Raw genomic sequence first — 19,030 nt, 5'->3', positions numbered from 1 at the left:
TAGGTGTCACATCATGTATACACTCTTATAACTATGAAAGTTCTGAAATGAGTGAACTTTAGTTTCAATTAAAAATTTTGTACCGTACAGGCAAAAGGAAAAAGTTAAACTGCAGAGATTTAATTCTCGTCTAAACTTCATTGTACTGAGTATCTCTGTAATTGATAGATGACTGCACGACTGTGGCCTTGAAACAAATTTATGCATTTGTACAATTTGTCCCCTCCCCGTCTCTCAATGCACTGTGCAGTCAACATGATTCAACATTGGGAGACAGATTTTGATATGTTCATTATTTGATTATCAACGTAATACGAGCTAAAAGTAAAAAAGAAAAAAAAACAATAAAGGGCAACAATCAATTGGTCGTATAGTTGACACTTGCCTATTGTAGTTTATATATAAACAAAAATGCCATCGATTTCTCCTCAATTTATTCTAAAAACCAAGTTTCCTCCTGGATTTCCGATAAGTACCATTGCAAAAAATAATGCAACGGTTCCATGAATAAGTATGTCTCGCCTTTTTTTCTTTTGGCTCTGTCGACCCCAGCTTTCTGTAAGTTACTTCAAAGTGGATTCCTTTTTATCCCAAGCAAGCGTACATATACACCTTGGATATGTGAATCGATTTCAATGAAGATCTCAATGGTTTCCGATGTATGTTCACAGGTTGGTCACATGATAGACCCACGACTAATGTTAAATGCATAATCACCCATTAGAAGTAAATCTCCAGTATCACGCAGTCGCAGTTTATGTACATACGTCTATGGTGGAGCCAGGCAATGTTTATCAGTTAAGACCCAGGCGCCACGATTACATCAGGGTGGAAATGACTTGGCCTGTTTATATCAAGAAATGTCTATACGGTTATATGATAGGGATCTGAAAAGGGTCAAAATTAGGACCAGGTAGCTGTGCCCCAGAAGGTACAATAGCCACAGGGGCATGGCGCCAATAAAACTGTTAGCTTAAAAATAAAGCCAACTGTCTACGTATGCCATATTCCAAATATGTCAGCATACTCCATATACTCTATAGCAGGTGCGAACTGAACTCTTTCCAAATGGGTATACATTAGGGAGTTACTTTTGACTTCCACCATCATCAATCTCCATCCGTTCGCCCTTGAGAGGGAAAGCCACTTAACTCAGTAAGATGCATTCCTCATTCCTGAAACATAACGTACTCCACGTATCAGCAATTCTTCAGTATACTTTAACATATATAGGCATGAGCAAAAACTGGTAACAATTAGTTTACGCCAACTATTGAGTCCGCTCTGCATGTCTTGCATTTTTATCTGATTGTAGCGGAAAAAAATTGTTTAACAAAAGAAATATTTAGCCAGAAAAATAAATAAGAAAATGCATTTAGGAAGAGGATGGTGTGATAGCTTCCAAGCGATGTTTCTGTTCTTCCGAACAAATTTGACACTTATTCAAGGCATATACAAAATCATTAAAATTAGCTATACATGCATATGACTATGCAACGATCGTTATCTTAGAACGTGCAGTTCAACAAAATGTATAACAAACCTTGACTATGAAATTTACCGATGTAAATATTCCCTTTGTTTTTTAATCATTCAACATCCTAGCATTTCACTTTAGAATCTCCCAGCAGATCATTGCTCATAGTTGTACCAGGACCTGTCCATATTTAAACCAAGGGGACGACCAAATAGTGATTCAGTCACTGCGTTGAGATGATGAATACTCTATTGAGTCACCACAAAAGTATCAAATTAAATTAACAGTAGTTAAGTGTGCTGGGATGTGTAACTTCCTGACATCAATGCGTAGGTCAAGAGAGCTGGTGCAAATGCATGATGATCAACGTTTGTGGCGTCAAACCTTTCGCTATTTATCTATCTAGATTCAGGCAAGTATACACATGTATGATGTTTTTTGCTAACAGTTGTGAAGACATGGCATGTGTGGAAATGAATAGTCAGAGCAATACCAGTGTCAACTGACCTGAGAGTGACCAGTAGCAGGGTCAGAACACGACAGAAGATAATTAAATTCATCACCCTTTTACATGGAGACTATGTTTAAAGGGAACTTGAGCCCATTTACCAGTTTGAGCACTAAACCTTTTTTAAATACATTTGTTGATAATGAAATATAAATATATTCTAAATGAGAACTAGTTTTCAATAATGTGTAATTGCAACCTTGAGATGACGAAATAAATACACCCGTTATATATATATATATATATATATATATATATATATATATATATATATATATATATATATATATATATATATATATATATATATATATTAAGCTCTAGGCCTATGTGTGATCCTTTGTTTTTAACCGAATGCAATAAATCTTTTGATTTTAAGTCTCCAGTTATTGCAGCATATATATGTGACACGGGATATTGCTTGTCAGTATAATTATCTGCAGTAAGTATAGTGTCATTAGAGTATATAAGCTGCATTAAATTTAACATGCTTCAAAATCCGCATGTCCAGAAGTTACAGCACAACCTCGACACCCATTAACAAATCCCGTCTCTACTCGCTTATAAGTAAAGTCAAACTAAGAAAAACAGGTCCTGATCTGCGTAGCTTAATGTACCTGCAGGACAAGATCAATGTTGTATGTTCTACTAATTACCCCTGAGAAGTTGCACATACCCAGATCTGCCGGCGCATTATGCGACTGCAGATCTAGGTCTGTGTAGTTTACAATTGAATTAGACTTATAAGAGAGTATATGCGGTAAATATTAAAACCAAGTCATTTAGGAATAAGAACACTAGTGCAGATGTATTTTCTCCTTGTCTACAACTGTGGTATTCACGTTAAAACACTTTCCCCTGGATGCTTATCAAATAAAACTTATGCCATATCCATTATCAAAGGTATTTTTTATGTATAAAAATAAATACGGCCATAGAAAAGAAATACCTTGTTCAATGTGCAATAGTCTTTCTTGAATCTAGTTTGTGTCTCAGATAGTAAAGATATTATCATATAAAATGTAGTAAATCATAAGTTTAATATATACTGGTAAATCATAGGTTTCATTTATACTGGTAAATCATAGGTTTCGTATATACTGGTAAATTATAGGTTTCATATATACTGGTAAATCATAAGTTTAATATATACTGGTAAATCATAGGTTTCATATATACTGGTAAATCATAGGTTTCGTATATACTGGTAAATCATAGGTTTCATATATACTGGTAAATCATAGGTTTCATATATACTGGTAAATCATAGATTTCGTATATACTGGTAAATCATAGGTTTCATATATACTGGTAAATCATATGTTTAATATATACTGGTAAATCATAGGTTTCATATATACTGTTAAAAAAACAAGACCAAAAACAGATGGCTAACGTTATAGATTTATAACTGGACATGTCGGTTTTGTCATTTTTATGTTTTGAAATTGGTACAAGAACATCTTTAGTCCAGCCAGTAAGTAACAATGCATTGAAAAGTTTTACATATATACATTTAACATTTAAGCAAATACGACTTTAATTTAAGTCTTAAAAAAACTGGTCAACTGAATTTACTATCTAATTATTATTTACATTCCTAACAACTTTTAATATTTCTTCCTCTGTGTGTGTGTGTGTGTGTGTGTGTGTGTGTGTGATTGGATTTTTAACGTAGCTGTAACACTATTTCAGTCATATCGCTATGATCTCTGCAGTGTGACAGTTTATAGTGATGGCTAGCTCTGGGGCATCATGCCACATACATGTAGAATCATGTTCCACCCAGAAACAGTTATCCTGACACCTGGTCGTCCAGTCCTAACTAACGTCTTAATGCTGAGCGCCAGGCGAGGCAACTGTTTGTAGCATTGTTTAAAGTCGCTCGGTAGAAAGGTTCTACTGAACTCTTTGTCTGTGAACAGAATGATTTGTAAGTGGCAATGGTGCAGTATTAAACAGCTTTGTAATATTTATACAATTTGCTTTGTTGTTGTTGGTGGTGGTGGTGGTTTTTTGTTGTTGTTTTGTTTTGCTGTTATTTTACTTAAAGTCAGGCATTCTGAATTGGTGACTGGAGGGTACACGAGTACTAGTAATCGGAATTCGTAATAGCAAAATATGATTAGATAGATGCATTTTAACTGAATATTAAAAAGACATTATTTTTATTTTCGTTTAAGTTCAAAGGTGACCAATCATAGTCCTATTTGAGTCAATGATGTATAGTTAAAGATTGTAGGATATACGTTTGGGGTGGAGTAGAGTATCTTTCAATAAAGAACGGTCGGATCTTCCTATGACTGGATCACGCAATTAGCAGACACAGGTCAATTAAAGTGTATATTGACCTATAAATTATTCGAACTTAATAATTTTGCATGAACGAATTACGTTTAGAACATGGAAACTATGAAAGACTTTTTACTGAAAATGAACGGTAAGTAAAGAGTTAAATATTTATCAGTTTTCAATAATGACATGTACTGACTATAATATGCAAATTGGTAGAATTGCCTATATTGCTTGACCTGATATATAATGAAGAATCAAATAGACGTTATCGAAACATAGGTAGAAGAGTGTTTCAATCAACTATTTCTTGCGTATGCCATGCTTAAAAAAAAAATGAAAATAACATATTTTAAACATTAATGACTCGTGTACCTTTGCCGCCATTACGCATTTAAAGAAAAAAGAAAACATTTGAAAGGAAAATTCGACTTCTCAACATATGCATAATTTTATTCCAGTACTTGACATGTGCAAAGTTATATTAAAAGATTATGGCCAACGTTGACCAAGACTGATGTGATTATTCACTATATTTGGTACCTTAACTAATAATTTACAAAATCATTGCTAAATTCACTTCTCAGAAGGCTACCGTTTCGAACCAGAATTGGGTTTGTTTCTACAAGATTAATTTCCATTCCTGTTTAAATACCAAATTCACCTATGGCATTCATTTATTGATGTAGTAACCGAAAGGTTTCAGCACATCATCTACATGCAATGAGGGAAAGATCTCTGGTATATTCTCTGTCATGGAAATGACCTAATAACACTAACTTTGCAATTTTTGAACAAAAGCATTAATGAAAAGAGAAAAAAGAATTTGGTGTAGAACAAATTCTTCTCTTGTTCCCACAATGCAATTAAAATATCTGGTTAGTCCATCTGGAGATCATTCTATTATAACTCTGTCATAAACTAAGTAATAGAAGGAAGCACTACCTACAAGTTTTGTAAAACTAAATAAATATTCTAAATTCTCTAAATTTAAAATGTCAACATTTAAGAAGAACTTCAGTATTATGAATTAAATCCAAAATAATCTTAAAACTTTCTACACAATTCCAAAAAAGAATTAAGCGATCAGAATGAATTATAGGTCATCGAATATGCTGATGTGTCAACAGTCCTGATGTATCACAATGACATTATTCAGAACTCCTTTGAATAAATTATACAACAATTTTACAATATTTTATTCTGAGCACTTTGTAATTCCAACAAATAATCGAAAGAAATGTTTCCTCTCAAAATATATATAAACACAACTTTAAACACATCTGCAGAATATTAACACAACATAGGCAATAAGGCTAATTAATTGTCCAACTATACTTTCTTATATATTCCCATACGGCCTAAATCCCGTTTCGTCCCTACTCGCTACATGTCTTCTGTCAAAATATCCCACGTCACAAAAGAACCCATCTGACCGACCGATCAAATGGAAATTATCCCAAACTCATAAACAGGTTTATTACAAATATTAATATTGAGGATCGTAAACACCTATTTAGAGATCCTATGCAATCTACAGGTCAGCACAAAAAATATAAGGGGATTTTTCCGGTGGCCTAAGTGGTTAATGCGTTCGCCTCGGATGTGGGAGGTCGCGGGTTTGAACCCCGGCCGAGTCATAACAAAGACTTAGAAAAATGGTACTAGCAGCTGCCTCGCGTGGCGCTCTGCATTAAGAGGTTAATGTTAGCACTGGTCGGCCTGTTGACAGGATAATGTGACTGGGTGGGACATGGTGCCACATGTCTGCGGGATGATGCCTAATTGTTTGATATTGATATCACTATAAACTGTCAAGCTGCAGACATCGTAGCGATACGATTGAAAATTTGTTACAGCTACGTTAAAAACACATGCACACACACACACACACACACACACACGCGCAAATAAAAGGCACGCTATAGATATACATTATAGTAATCGGTTGTTTAAACAACATTACATTTTCTTTAAAGCGTGTGTGTGTGTGTGTGTGTGTGTGTGTGTGATTTGGATTTTTAACGTACTTTACGATGTCTGCAGTGTGGCAATTTACATTGATGTCTAACACTGGGAATCATGCTGCAGACATATAGCATGATGTCCCACCCAGTCACATTATCCTGACACCAGGCAGACCAGTCCTAACACTAACCTCTTAATGTTGAGCGCAAGCGAGGCAGCTGTTAGTACCATTTTTATCAAGTCTTTAGTATGACTCGGCTGGGGATCGGACCCTCGACCTACCGCATCCCAGGAGACGCTCTAACCACTACGCCACCGGAGCGGTCCTTTAAAGCTTGTAAAATTGTTCTATGAATACTTTTCTGTACAACAGAAAGCCATCGTAGGCTGTATACCATCGAATGCATTTGAAAAATCAACAAATAAGCAGTAAAACTTACCAACAGATTTACATATATACTTCTGAGCAATTTTCATGCAAACTGAATATATGATCACATTTACACTGGTACCGTAAAGTCAGTCTGAGACTCATCCGTTACACATGGACAGTAAATAGCACCGTAAAGTCAGTCTGAGACTCATCCGTTACACATGTACAGTAAGCAGTACCGTAGAGTCAGTCTGAGACTCATCCGTTACACATGTACAGTAAGTACTGTAAAGTCAGTCTGAGGCTCATCCGTTACATTATTGCTTTCTGCCAATCTATACAACCGTTTGATCAAATTGAATGTGAATATTTAGCATGATTGATTTATTGTAGACATTGCCCCTTTAACAGTTAGGGCCGTTCATGCTACCATTTTTAAATGTCGGACATATTATACTTTATAACCATTTCTTGTGAAATCCCCCTTTTCAAGATACTATTTAAGAGTATATTAAGTTATGAAACAATGCGTGGTAATGTCCACTGGTAACAAATTGCTCAAATCTTGTCGTCGGAATTTGGGGTTAAATATAAAAAAGCGAACTCGGTAAACTATTTTTGATTTTCAATTGGCTTGTTCAATTCGAAATTTATGTACTCATTCTTACAGTACCCTCGTTTTAACATTTTCATGTATATTACAGAAAGAAAATAGCCTAACAAGTCATTCATTGTTACATTAGATTCGCGTGCATTTACCGTGATATAATCTTTTCTATTTAACACTTGTCGGAACTGTTTGTAGTCCTTTCTTGATTGTACAAGTTTACCTTTCACTGACGTTTTATATACTGTTTTGTTTGCAGTTCACACGATCTTATAAACGAGTTTCTACTGAGAACGTGTTCCTAAAACGTTTTCCTGTTTAAGTATTATCACAGTCATGATCCTCCACTGGGACTGGGAACGTCTATTACTACATTTCATCACGAATTTCTTTATAGACACTCGTTCCTATTTAAATGTAGTTAATCGGTTATGTTTTGACCATGCTTCCCCGTTTGTTTCTTTCCATAAAATAATTGCATAAAATAATTACAAATCATTATCGTCATCTTTCATCATCGTCATTAACGCCGCAATCACTAATCACTGTTGTATTCATTATACAGGTAATCCTTTATATTCTAATATATTTGAACACGATTATTTGTCAGCAGGTTTCATGCTATAATACGTCGAAAAATTGGAGGGTTTGTCTCTCATCAAACCCAAAGCTGGTTCTAAAGGGAAACAACTCTGTTCAGACAACATAATCCTTCATGATGAAGCCAATAGCTCCAATGCATGTTATATTCGTATTTTTGTAAGGCCTAACATTAAGTACACGTATATTAAAATCTTGCACATTTTTACAATTGGGAATTCTAAATTGGCACGAGTTTCCGTCTTTTCTATTACGTGGGAGAGAAACATTATCGCCAACATACATGTCATCTAACATTTAAAATATTTTCCAAGTATCATCATGAATAAAGTCCAAAACAAAATTCCACCAGCATTAAAATCTCTCGCGTTGGATCAAAGCATCTTCTTGACCACGATTTTATTCTTTCTAGTTTATCAATAAATGAATCAGGTAGTGTGCTAATTCTAGAATTGTCATGGCTTGTGGTTGTACCATATTTTTAATACATGCATGTAATTAGGGCCGATGGCCAATGTTAATAATAATAATAATAATAATGAATAATAATGAATAATAATAATAATCATCATTTCCTTTGAAATCGTCATGAATTGGTGACCTCTCCGGTGAAATATGTTAAATATATAATCTATCAGTCTGATATTATTCGGTAAATTAAAATAAATATGCAACAGAACACAACACAACACATCACAACTGCCTCACTGCATATTCTTGACACTAAACATTCTACTGAGTCGTGACAAATACGGTAACATGATTTGAATTCCTAATGAGATTTTCTTTCTACTCATAAAGCTACAATCTCTATATCCCTCCAATAAATACCAAAATCTTGGTCCCATGTTTCGCAAAAGAATACTAATATAAACACGTACAATAAGAGGTAAATTCAAAAATTAAAAACACATTATCGTTATTTTCTTTAAAGTGTCCTTGACCCGCTCCCTGCTCCCTAATCCTGTTCCCTGATGATTAAATGAGCTCCATCCATATCTCGTCTGGTGTGTTGATTCACCGCATGCCAAGTGCTCGACGGTAAGTTTGTCCGATCTGATATCCGCGCCCTGCAAATCGAACAAACCTTCTATTTCTCCTTCTCCCAGTCATACATCTAAACCTGCCCTCCGATAATCCGTTTATTATATATGATTGTTATGAAGTATTCTCTCTTCGTTTCTTTCACCATCAAGACGTAGATAAATCCACCCCCACCCCCACCCCGTCTCATATACGCTGAGTGTTGTTTTCTGACAATGTACCCGTTCCGTTGATTGGGTGCTTTTCATGTCGCATGTCGGATAAAAAGGTCTCTTTACTTACTCATTGATCCGGCATCTTAGTTACAATATCCGGGTTATAGCGTAAGAGAAACCTCTCCTATCAACGCGCAGCATCCATTGAAAATGCCACACGCTGTGCCTGTTTAATCAGTATTTTTAAGCATCATTACCAATATTTATAATTCATGCAAATGGTGTATAATTATTTTGACCAACTTGATTGTTCAGCAAGAAGTCGATGTAAGGTCATAGCAGCATAACTGACCAAAGACTTTATTGTATACGCCATTCGAAAGATGACGGTGAATAGGCTGCAGTGATGTACCGGTATACTGGTATACTGCGGTTCGCTGTTCAGGCAATACATACAGCAGTACGATTTTCTCTACCGCGACTTTTTCAGCGTCTTGATTATTATAAATTTATAAATTCTCTTTGCCCCAGATATGTATGTCCGTGTTCGTAAATTTATCGATTCCTCTAAAATAATTAATCTTTGATCCAATGCCAGAAATGTACATTCAGCAAAAGCATGCAGCGTCTGCTGTGTTTGAGTGATATTTTAGCTTCAAAGAATAGAAAAGCAAAACATTTAAACAATGTGCTTACGTTATGCTAACTTCGTTTTCTTTTCTCCAAATATCGATTAACGTCCACTCAATTTTGAAGTTAGTATATATGAGTGTAGACCTGAATTTTGAATTTCATAATTTGTTATTTTTTATTTATTTAAAAAAGGACTTTGAAATTATTCCCAAAAGAGTGCCTTGTGGAAATGTTTCAGTGTAAAGAAAGCGAAGAGCAGTGGTGAAATTGAAGAAGGTATTGCCACATGCAAGATGTGATATGCTTACGTAAGTTATAGACTGACAACCAATGGAAGTGCGATTTTTATTCGCTGATTTCAGGTTTTTATGGCCAATTGAAATCTTTCCTGGTCACGTCATTTTGAGATATTGCATTGTTCAAGTAGTAAATGTTTACACTGATTATTTTATTGTTTTCATTAAGTGTTACTATATTGCAATACATATTACAATATTGTTATGGTATATCGCAATACAGTTTTGAGCGTATTGTTACACTCCTAATAGTAAAGTAGATATGATTGGTTGCGATAATCCAAAGTGCAAAATACAATCGTTGGATATGAAATGTATCAAAATGAAAATTGTGCTAAAAGGACAGTGGTTTAGCAAGAAGTGTAAAACGAATACAGTTTGACTCTGAATCTTTGTTGTTTTTCAGAACATGATGCATGAAAAGTACAAAATGTAAGTAATTTTCTGAGTCAGTAATATCAAAGGAACATAATTTCATAAAACAATCTCCTACTGTGATTTGAAAACGTAAATAACTTCACAGTTTATGCAAATTAAAGGAAATACTCCTATTATTATTTGTGCGAAATAGCATCAGTAATAATGGCGATTTGTGGATCAATGATTTTTGTTTTCCTTTTACACCTATTTTTTTTTATAAATCACCCACCATGCTATGACCCTTTAATGAACAAACAGTAAAAATAAAAACATATCGAGGCCTATAAATGAATTATTGTATATAAAACAAATACATGTGATGAAACGATAACTGCAACGGACCGAGCGTTTAGTTGGCTCCCAAGGCTTGCCGTCTGGTTAGTCCCTTTACAGTGCTGACAAACATTTTTTCTGTTTTCCACGTGTTTTGGAAACCTAAAGAATGACAGCATTTCCCCATCACATTGTGATTTTTGCAACCCACATCAGCACAAGGTTTTAGCATTTCAAACAGTTCCTAAAGTATCGATGTTGATAATTTGCCACCAGGCTACTGCCTTCGATTAGTGGTTGCGAGGTTAATGCTTCTCCGATAGAGAGGCGGACGTTTGCGCATCTTCGTAAGAAAGAGCACTCTTATTGCGAATTACTCAGATATTCGGATCCATAAACACACGATAAACTCGGCTATGATCGGTGAATAGCCCGTGATCTGCCTTGGCATTTGGAAGTGAGCCTATTAATTGGGCGCCATCAGTTGCCTCCACTTTGTCAGTCTGTTTTTCCATTTGCTTTTCCTGGTTCTCCAACTTCAGATTTTGCTTACGAAGTTCCCTATTCTCCTGCCTTAAGTCATTCAAAATATCACTAACTTTCTGGATTAAGTTCAGTATTATTTTAGTTCATGGTTTTCAGTTCTGCTTAAATATTTGTCAGAACCTGGTTAATATCCATTAGCGGCTGATCTATGGCTACGGGGTTATTTACCCGATTGTTCCAGAGTCTGATGTTGACAGTTTCGTCTGTCTCTAGTTGGCCACGGGCTAGGGTTTGTTCTACCGTAGGGCTCACTACTAACTAGCCACAATTAAAAACGCTCTAAACTACAAAAGCAGTCGTCCTTCTAAACATCAACACTTGCATCATCGTTTGTAACTTTCTTGACTTTACAAAGGTGCCAATTCTAGAACATCACAGTTCACTATACACGCCTATTTTCACCTCTAATATGTCTTGATCTCTACATATGGCGCCTGTATAATAATAATTTTGTAATGAGTGCCTTCTTAATCAGGACTCATGAAATTGATTGATAAAAAATAGCCTCACGAGAATCTGTTTTTACCTATCCCCCTTCCCTCACTATTTTTCACAAAGTGGAAGCAATGTGATCCTTCTATATTACTTTCTAAACTGTGGATATATGACAAAATCCCCACAGCTGCTAGCACGCACTTTAATATTAATAATGAGCATGCAAGATAATAGGCATTTTATTTCGCAACAAGAGAATTCTTCTAAGGGTGGAAAACCGCTTTGTCCCCGACCCCTGAACGGTTGGGATAAGGACAGCCCAGTAGTATCGAACAGATTCAGTTGACAAAGCCGCAGGAATAATTTACATAGTCTCGCAAGCAGAGGTTGTTCATTTATATTTTGTAATTTATTTTTTTTGTTTTGGGATTTTTATGTGACGGCAGCTGCCCAGTTTAAGTAAATTATTTCGGATTGATCATGTGCCTTATTAATGGCCAGAAATTGTTTGTTTGGTGCTTTGAGCATGATTTAGTTAATTAATTATAGTTAGAGAAACAGTCCATAATAACGACCTGCATGGTCTTTGGTTAGTTCTTGATCTGAAATACCGATGTGCTGCCTAGGAGAGCGTACTAATAAACCATCCAACTGTGACGCATGAAGAAAAAACAAAACATACAAGTATGAGATTAGAATCTCTTGAATGTGTGTTCGTTAGCTCATTAGAGGAAATTGTTTGTTGTAATTGTGAGTTGAAAGAAACCTTCAGGTGAGAACGACTCTTGTCTTGAGGTCCTTGGATATAGGGGTAACATAGAGCTCAAGACAGCCTCAAGAAAGGTTTTTTTAATGATTATTATTTTATTCGCTCGTTAGTAAGGTACGTGTTATTAAAATGTATATATACACATGACATATTATATGCAAGTTGTGGTAGTAGTTACAAAAGGAAAACACCATCTGTCGCTAAATCTCTCTGTTATTTTAAAGAATCGGTACCGTAAATGGTCTATGATCGGTAATGGCGGGCAGTAATTTAATCTCACATAGATTGCACACGATTCTTCTAAGTGATGTGCACATAGTACAAAAGTGTTGGAGATATACTAAACATTTGTATGTATGTATGTATGTATGTATGTAGGTAGGTAGGTAGGTAGGTATTTCTTGTAATGTATATAGGTAGGCTGGCACGAACGTACGTAGGCATTAGTGTGTGTATGTATGTATGTATGTATGTATTGGAATTCGTCACGTGATATCAACAACAGACCAGTTCTAGTGTTGCTGTAGGAAAACAAATCGAACATATAAATAAAAGTCATGTAATTTTTATAGAAAAACAAAAAAAAACATAAACTTCTCAAAATATTTATTGTGAAAACAACGACCAAAATATGTAAATGTTGCAGAAATTTGAAGAAAACCAGATTCACTACGAAGAGCAAGTGTCAATGTGGTAGTCACGTGATACCAACAAAAACCATCGCTGACACGTGCTCGGTACTTCTTGAAAATGGTTTTCTCCACCCTGCTGCGATGCCGACAGGTTTCTGTTTGTTGTTCTCAGAATAAATATGTTGAGAATTAAGTGTGTATTATATTTATTTACAAACATTAAGTGGGTCGGCTAGAAAGTGGCTACCCCATGCCGACACCAAATGGTGTCGGCGAATTCCAACTTTTCGATAGGGAATGCGCTCTGACCCTACACCCCAACACAAATGTCCAAATATCAAAAAATGGGGTGGCAAGGATCAGAGGAAACTCAGACTGCCTCTTATATTCTGTTGTATCCAACATCCAACAGTCGCCAACGTGTTCCCGCTACCTTGCCTCTTACTAACATGCTTTTGTTTTCCTTGCAGTTTTCACAAGGGGGAAAAGAAATACCTTGGAAGTAAAGTCAGCTATATCAATTTCGGTGTTACTCAGAGGCCAGAGTTTTGATTTAATTTTTTTAAAATAAAAAACAATAGATACAGCATCCAATCCACCCCACCAGCCAATCCAACCACTTGTTTGGTGAAGACTTACCTCTTTATACCGTATAATATAGATTATGACTGTCACGTTAGAATGCTCCAAAAGCCTATCGCTCGTTGTCTTGATTTCCTTGTTGCTGTATAAATATTTGTGTGGTCTTTGTGGATGGATTTCGCATTAGTTCTGGAATAGCTGTTTAGCCTTTCATAGTCCATTCAGAGCAGTACTACACCGATCGATCCACTTAAGCACTGGTATTTCATATGGGTATTAGCTCCAACGCAGCACTTAATTAGAAATGTATAGTATAATGGTTAATATATATATATATATATATATATATATATATATATATATATATATATATATATATATATATATATATAGTTGATTACCAACTAGCACTTATGGCCGCAAGCTGAAAACTTTCTTTGCTAACTTGCAGCCATTGTACTCGATTCTGAACTTTTCATACAGTGTGATTTATTACAATGAGGGACCGCCCATTTATTATGTACGCATGGAGGGAGGAGGGGGGTAACCCAAATGATTACGCTTGCATATGGAGGGGGGGGGGGACTACTGATAATGTACGTACGCATAGGAAACGGGGGGGGGGGGGTGAAACCTCGATAACAATTTGTCTAATACGTAACCTGTTCGACTGGGTTCAGTCGGCCTTTGAATTTTAGCGGACACTAGACAAACTGTTTAAAGTTACGCAGCTTTTTTTCTTTGTTGCAGCCAGACATTCAAAATCGGTGGATTATGTTTTATTAAACACGTTAATATTATTAATTGTAGCGGTTGCTACTGGTGGTATGGTATTATGAGGTTGTACCTTCTTAGAAGGTGTCCGCTTTATTTGGCTATCGTTATCTAGAGGATGATCGCCCTCGGTATTGTTGCCTGAATCGGGTAAATTTTAAAATAAAGTGTGAAATTATAGATGGAATAAACAGATATCTGAGCAGATATATAGAACAGAATGACACAAACTCCCGTACATGGATAAACAAAAGTTAAATTAATCAATTACATAAACAACCGTGATAATACATTACATTAGGAAGAAACACTTCTTTTGGAAATAAATCTTTCACGAAATTTCAAACACAAAGATATTTATATAAATAGCCGATCTGTTTTAAATTATAGAATTTGTTCATCATATAATCGAGTGAACCATCGAAGTCATTGCCTTGTACAGTCTCATAAACTGCTTATTCCAGTCCTCTCCGACTCCACTATGGTAGTTCTTGCAGGTCCTTTCGCTTGTTCCCTTTTCCGACCTCCCTCCTGTCTCGTCTCTTTTCGGCCCTCAAACTTTGTGTGAGTAGATGGATACGTAAGTAGATATTGCAGTGGATACGTCCGTGGATACTTCTGTGGATACATCTGTCCCCATAAATCTAATTAATTGTTCTCTGGCCCCAAATTAGTGTGCCCTTCATTGATCGACCGAAATATGCATCCTTATATTAATCCTTATGGTTTTTGCGTGGATTAAATATAGGCCGTTCTTTAGAATTCTCTGTGGGGTGCGTCAAGCGTACGTACGCTGGTGGGGTGTGTAAAAAAAAGTACGCATGTGTACAAGGAGGGGGGAGGGGGTCAAGCTCTGCCAGATGTTTGCGTACGTACTAAATGGATGGCCCCTAAGCAAACTATTCGGACGAAAACTAACGAAAACGAGCGCTGGTTTGTATACGTTATTTAGTGAAGCGAAGATACCAAGAAGAGGTCTGGAAAATTTGATAGTGCTGTATGTGATATCTAGCATTGAAATCCAACTCCTTTGAGACAGTAAGCACTCCCTACCTATATAATATGGAAAAGGCAAATGAAGATGAATCATAACTATACAGTAATATACGTAGTTTGTTTGAATCGTTGCTGCTTTTCCAAATATCATTTTTATTAGAACAGTAGAAATGAGAAAGACATACAGACAAACAGACAGACAGACAAGATCTAGACTTCCATTAAGACAGAAAGGTTCACGAAATGTTTCGGTCTTTTAATCTTTAGTTGCATGAACTTATCCCGTAACTTGACAAACAATCGACAAGAAATGCTGAATCCCCAATTGTGGTAAACGTCTCCAAAGAAGAAAGAAATAACGGGATTGGTGATATTCCACCACTTCACTGGGTACACAATTAAGGCAGCATGAATCATAGACTTATAGAACAATATACGCATGGTTTCATGAAGCTGCATCCAATTTGTATTCGTGTCTGGTTTGTAAATCAAGGTTACTAAAGTAAATACATATCCACTTTCCCGTATGTCTTAGCATGTGCAATCCATCATTCAGATTCTTACCTGTACAATTTTAATATGGATGTATCACATCATCAGTTTTACCGTTGTTATGAATTGCTATTTGCTGTAAGGTTTAAAACAGGAAACACAATCATATCCTGATGGCATAAAAAGATATGTAGCTATGTTTGAATGAGGAATTTAAAAGAATCGTGATTTATCACCATCATACATCATTTGACATATTACCATATATTGTGACATTTAAGAGAACCATCGAAGCATGTAAATAAAACTTTTTTTCTCCACTGAATATGGAAATGAATCAAAATTGCGTGATGTCATATGAGAGGGGCCCCCTCAGACCCACACAATGTCTTTCCAATAAGATAAGGTTAACACCTTACACATACTTATTACTTTGTCATTATTGGTATCCGACACATTAAGATTTGTATTGAACCATATTTATATAGTACTGAATTATAAGGATAGAGGACACACATTATTTATTTATTTATTCATCTATCTATTTATTTGCTTGTTGTTTCTTTTTTAATTAAGTACAAAATTAGTTTCTCGAGATGAAATGAATAGCCAACATTCCAAATAAATGACACAAGTTCAACATATAGACATAATTAGTAGTACATGAGAGATTATAATTATCTCGTTCAAACAAAACTACAGACATTATATTAAGTGCAATCCAAACATTTAATAACCTACATAAAACTTAAAGATCCAAACGTTTGATAACATATATAAATGTCATACAACTGAGAGATCTAAACGTTTGATAACATTCATAAGTTATGCCACGGCAGATCTGTGTCTGTGTAGTTTGCAGTTGAACTTTTCTGATAAGCGAGTAGATACAGTACGTGAAAAGGCTATGATAAATGTATTCATATTATCCGCAAAAAATTGCGTCGATTTGAAGAAGATAAAGAGCAACGAAACAAACAAAAAAAAGACAAATATAGTTACGTCCTTCGTACCCCATGAATGAAATTGCATAAAAAAATATATAAAAGATTCCTTCCCCCCACCTCCCAACTTCCACCACCACCGAATTAAAATAAATATGACACAAAGGAACGTCTCCTAGACGAAGTTTTCGTTGCAGTTAAATGGTTACAACTGTACCTATAAACACTGAACATGCCGGAGCTTCCTGTGTCATCGCCTTTGGGTTCCCTACCAGAGATTCTGTCCCACAGACCCCTATCCTACTTGTTTCCACCCCACTCGCATAAGTCCCTCGTAGATGAGTATAGTTCACTTCCCCATAAAGACCATCACAGGTCCCAGAACCCAGATGACTTACCTATGACACTACTGCCTCCGCATACACGTCATTTTATGAAGTTAAACGGTCTACAAGCCATTCTTACATTAGCAACAGCATAACGAAGCATATGCAGTTAAGTGGAGTACGTATGACCTTAGTGAAGCCTTTCTTGTTCTAACAGTGCGTATTTGATGAGAGATAAAAAGGTTTGAATTACATCAAGGGCGCATTTCCGTAACATGTCACCCCCTTGATTTAGAATCCTATTTACATCAGAAAGCAATATGTGGTCCTTATACCAGACTGTACGATTTCGTCAAAGCATTTAAATGGTGACACAAAGTTTCATTTTTAAAAAAATCTGCAATTTTTCACCCAGAGCCCAAAGCAATCTGCAACCTAAATACGCCACACATTTGCTTCACAAAATTCTTCACTTTGTTTGTTATGATAGGAGTACGAGAAAAGTTCAGCTATTCTAAACATTGTCTTTATATGCCAGATACGGTAGTAATATAGATAACATTACGTTTACTAGTAATTTTAACAATCTAGATCAAAACTCGTGGTACATGATCGATAGCGATGATAAAAACAACACAAATATTATCAAGAAATTAAGCAAATTTAATAACAGTCATTAAATCTACAGATTGCCATATCCACCATCAAACGAAAACTTGCTGATAATTTCGTAATTTGCGATAAAAACCAGAATACACTGCTTGTACCTAAGTAAAGCAATCCACCGTTATCGAGCCGATCAGTGAGTCAGTCGTCGTCCAAATCACAGGAGCTCGCATCATTGCTTACAATTTAACTATCAGCCATACATATAGCATATTATTTTATATTAATGTTTGACAGTTAAATTGTAAGCAACGATACGAGCCCCTGTAGTCCAAATGGACTTAGGTCACAATTATTACCTCAGATTCAGTACCAACGAATGTAGTGCCAGTATATTTTTAGAGCATGTTTTCCTCTCCAATTTTGGTGCTGATACTAGAGTTAGGTTTCGTCATTCTTCGCATTGATTTAAAGATAACTGTCTATGAGCATCATGATGTGGTTGTCTGTGTGTGTTTTTGCGCCAGTGCACAGTGAGTAATGAGGCGCTGATTCTGATCCGGAAGTGAAATATGTGACCCATTGCACCTTGCCTTGTTTATCGTCCAGTCTCTCAAAAACATGTCCGCTACCCTAAGTAATAACTTCACACTGGGTTCATCTTTGAAGATACTTTAGAGTATACATGAAATGTTAGGAATTTTACACAGTGGGTAATTCAATGATGGGAAACAAATGTTAAGACTATATAGGAAAAATAATTGCGATCCGAGTCCATATCTCACAGAATTCTTATGTCACGTGTTTAGGCTCGAATAAACAGTAACACAAGAAAGATTGAAAACAACAAGCTTTAAAATTTTATAACAAAGTATTTATTTCCCTGGAAAAATACTGTAAAAAAATGAAGAAAAAATAATAACTTACGGTTTCTAGAATCAAATCCAAAAATAATCGAAGAATAATCCACGAATAAAATTTTAGAAGTCCTAATAATAAAATGTTTTAATGAATTCAAGTTCGAGTCCCGACGAAGAATCCAAGATAGAAGGCGATGACCTATGCTGTAACTTGTACTGTGTTGAAGTCTACAGTTCCTTGTAGAAACACAATAATTAATCCTCGGGTCCTGGAAATCCAAATAAAAATTGTAAGAAATGTCTTTGTTCAAAAATTCTGTATGACCACAAAATATTACCAGAGAAACGAATTAATCTTTTAGAATCCGAAAAATTAAAATAAAACTCAAAAACTCAAAACTAGTCACAACAGAAGAAAACAA

General features: G+C 35.6%; 1 protein-coding gene across 9 annotated transcripts in view; it reads right to left on the bottom strand.

Annotated features, from left to right (window-relative positions):
* Positions 1-17,335, bottom strand: part of LOC149799157 (uncharacterized) — a 34,193-nt gene extending 16,858 nt beyond the window's left edge. The window contains exons 1-4 of one of the 9 annotated variants that reach the window (XM_089958312.1): positions 17,215-17,335; positions 13,668-13,903; positions 8,738-8,895; positions 613-1,175 (exon numbers count right to left, since the gene is read on the bottom strand). The gene's annotated coding sequence lies outside the window, so the exon portion shown is untranslated. Of the gene's footprint in view, positions 1-612; positions 1,176-1,543; positions 1,723-8,737; positions 8,896-13,667; positions 13,904-17,033; positions 17,190-17,214 lie in introns of those variants that run through there. The other 8 variants (XM_089958311.1, XM_089958307.1, XM_089958308.1 and 5 more) reach the window with 8 other exon arrangements.
* Positions 17,336-19,030: the final 1,695 nt, after the last annotated feature.

This window comes from Sinohyriopsis cumingii, chromosome 5 (genome assembly GCF_028554795.1).
Source record: "Sinohyriopsis cumingii isolate HCF-2022 chromosome 5, ASM2855479v2, whole genome shotgun sequence".
Lineage (NCBI taxonomy): Eukaryota > Metazoa > Mollusca > Bivalvia > Unionida > Unionidae > Sinohyriopsis > Sinohyriopsis cumingii.
Note: the sequence above shows the minus strand (reverse complement) of the source record. Positions and strands in the feature narration are given on the sequence as shown.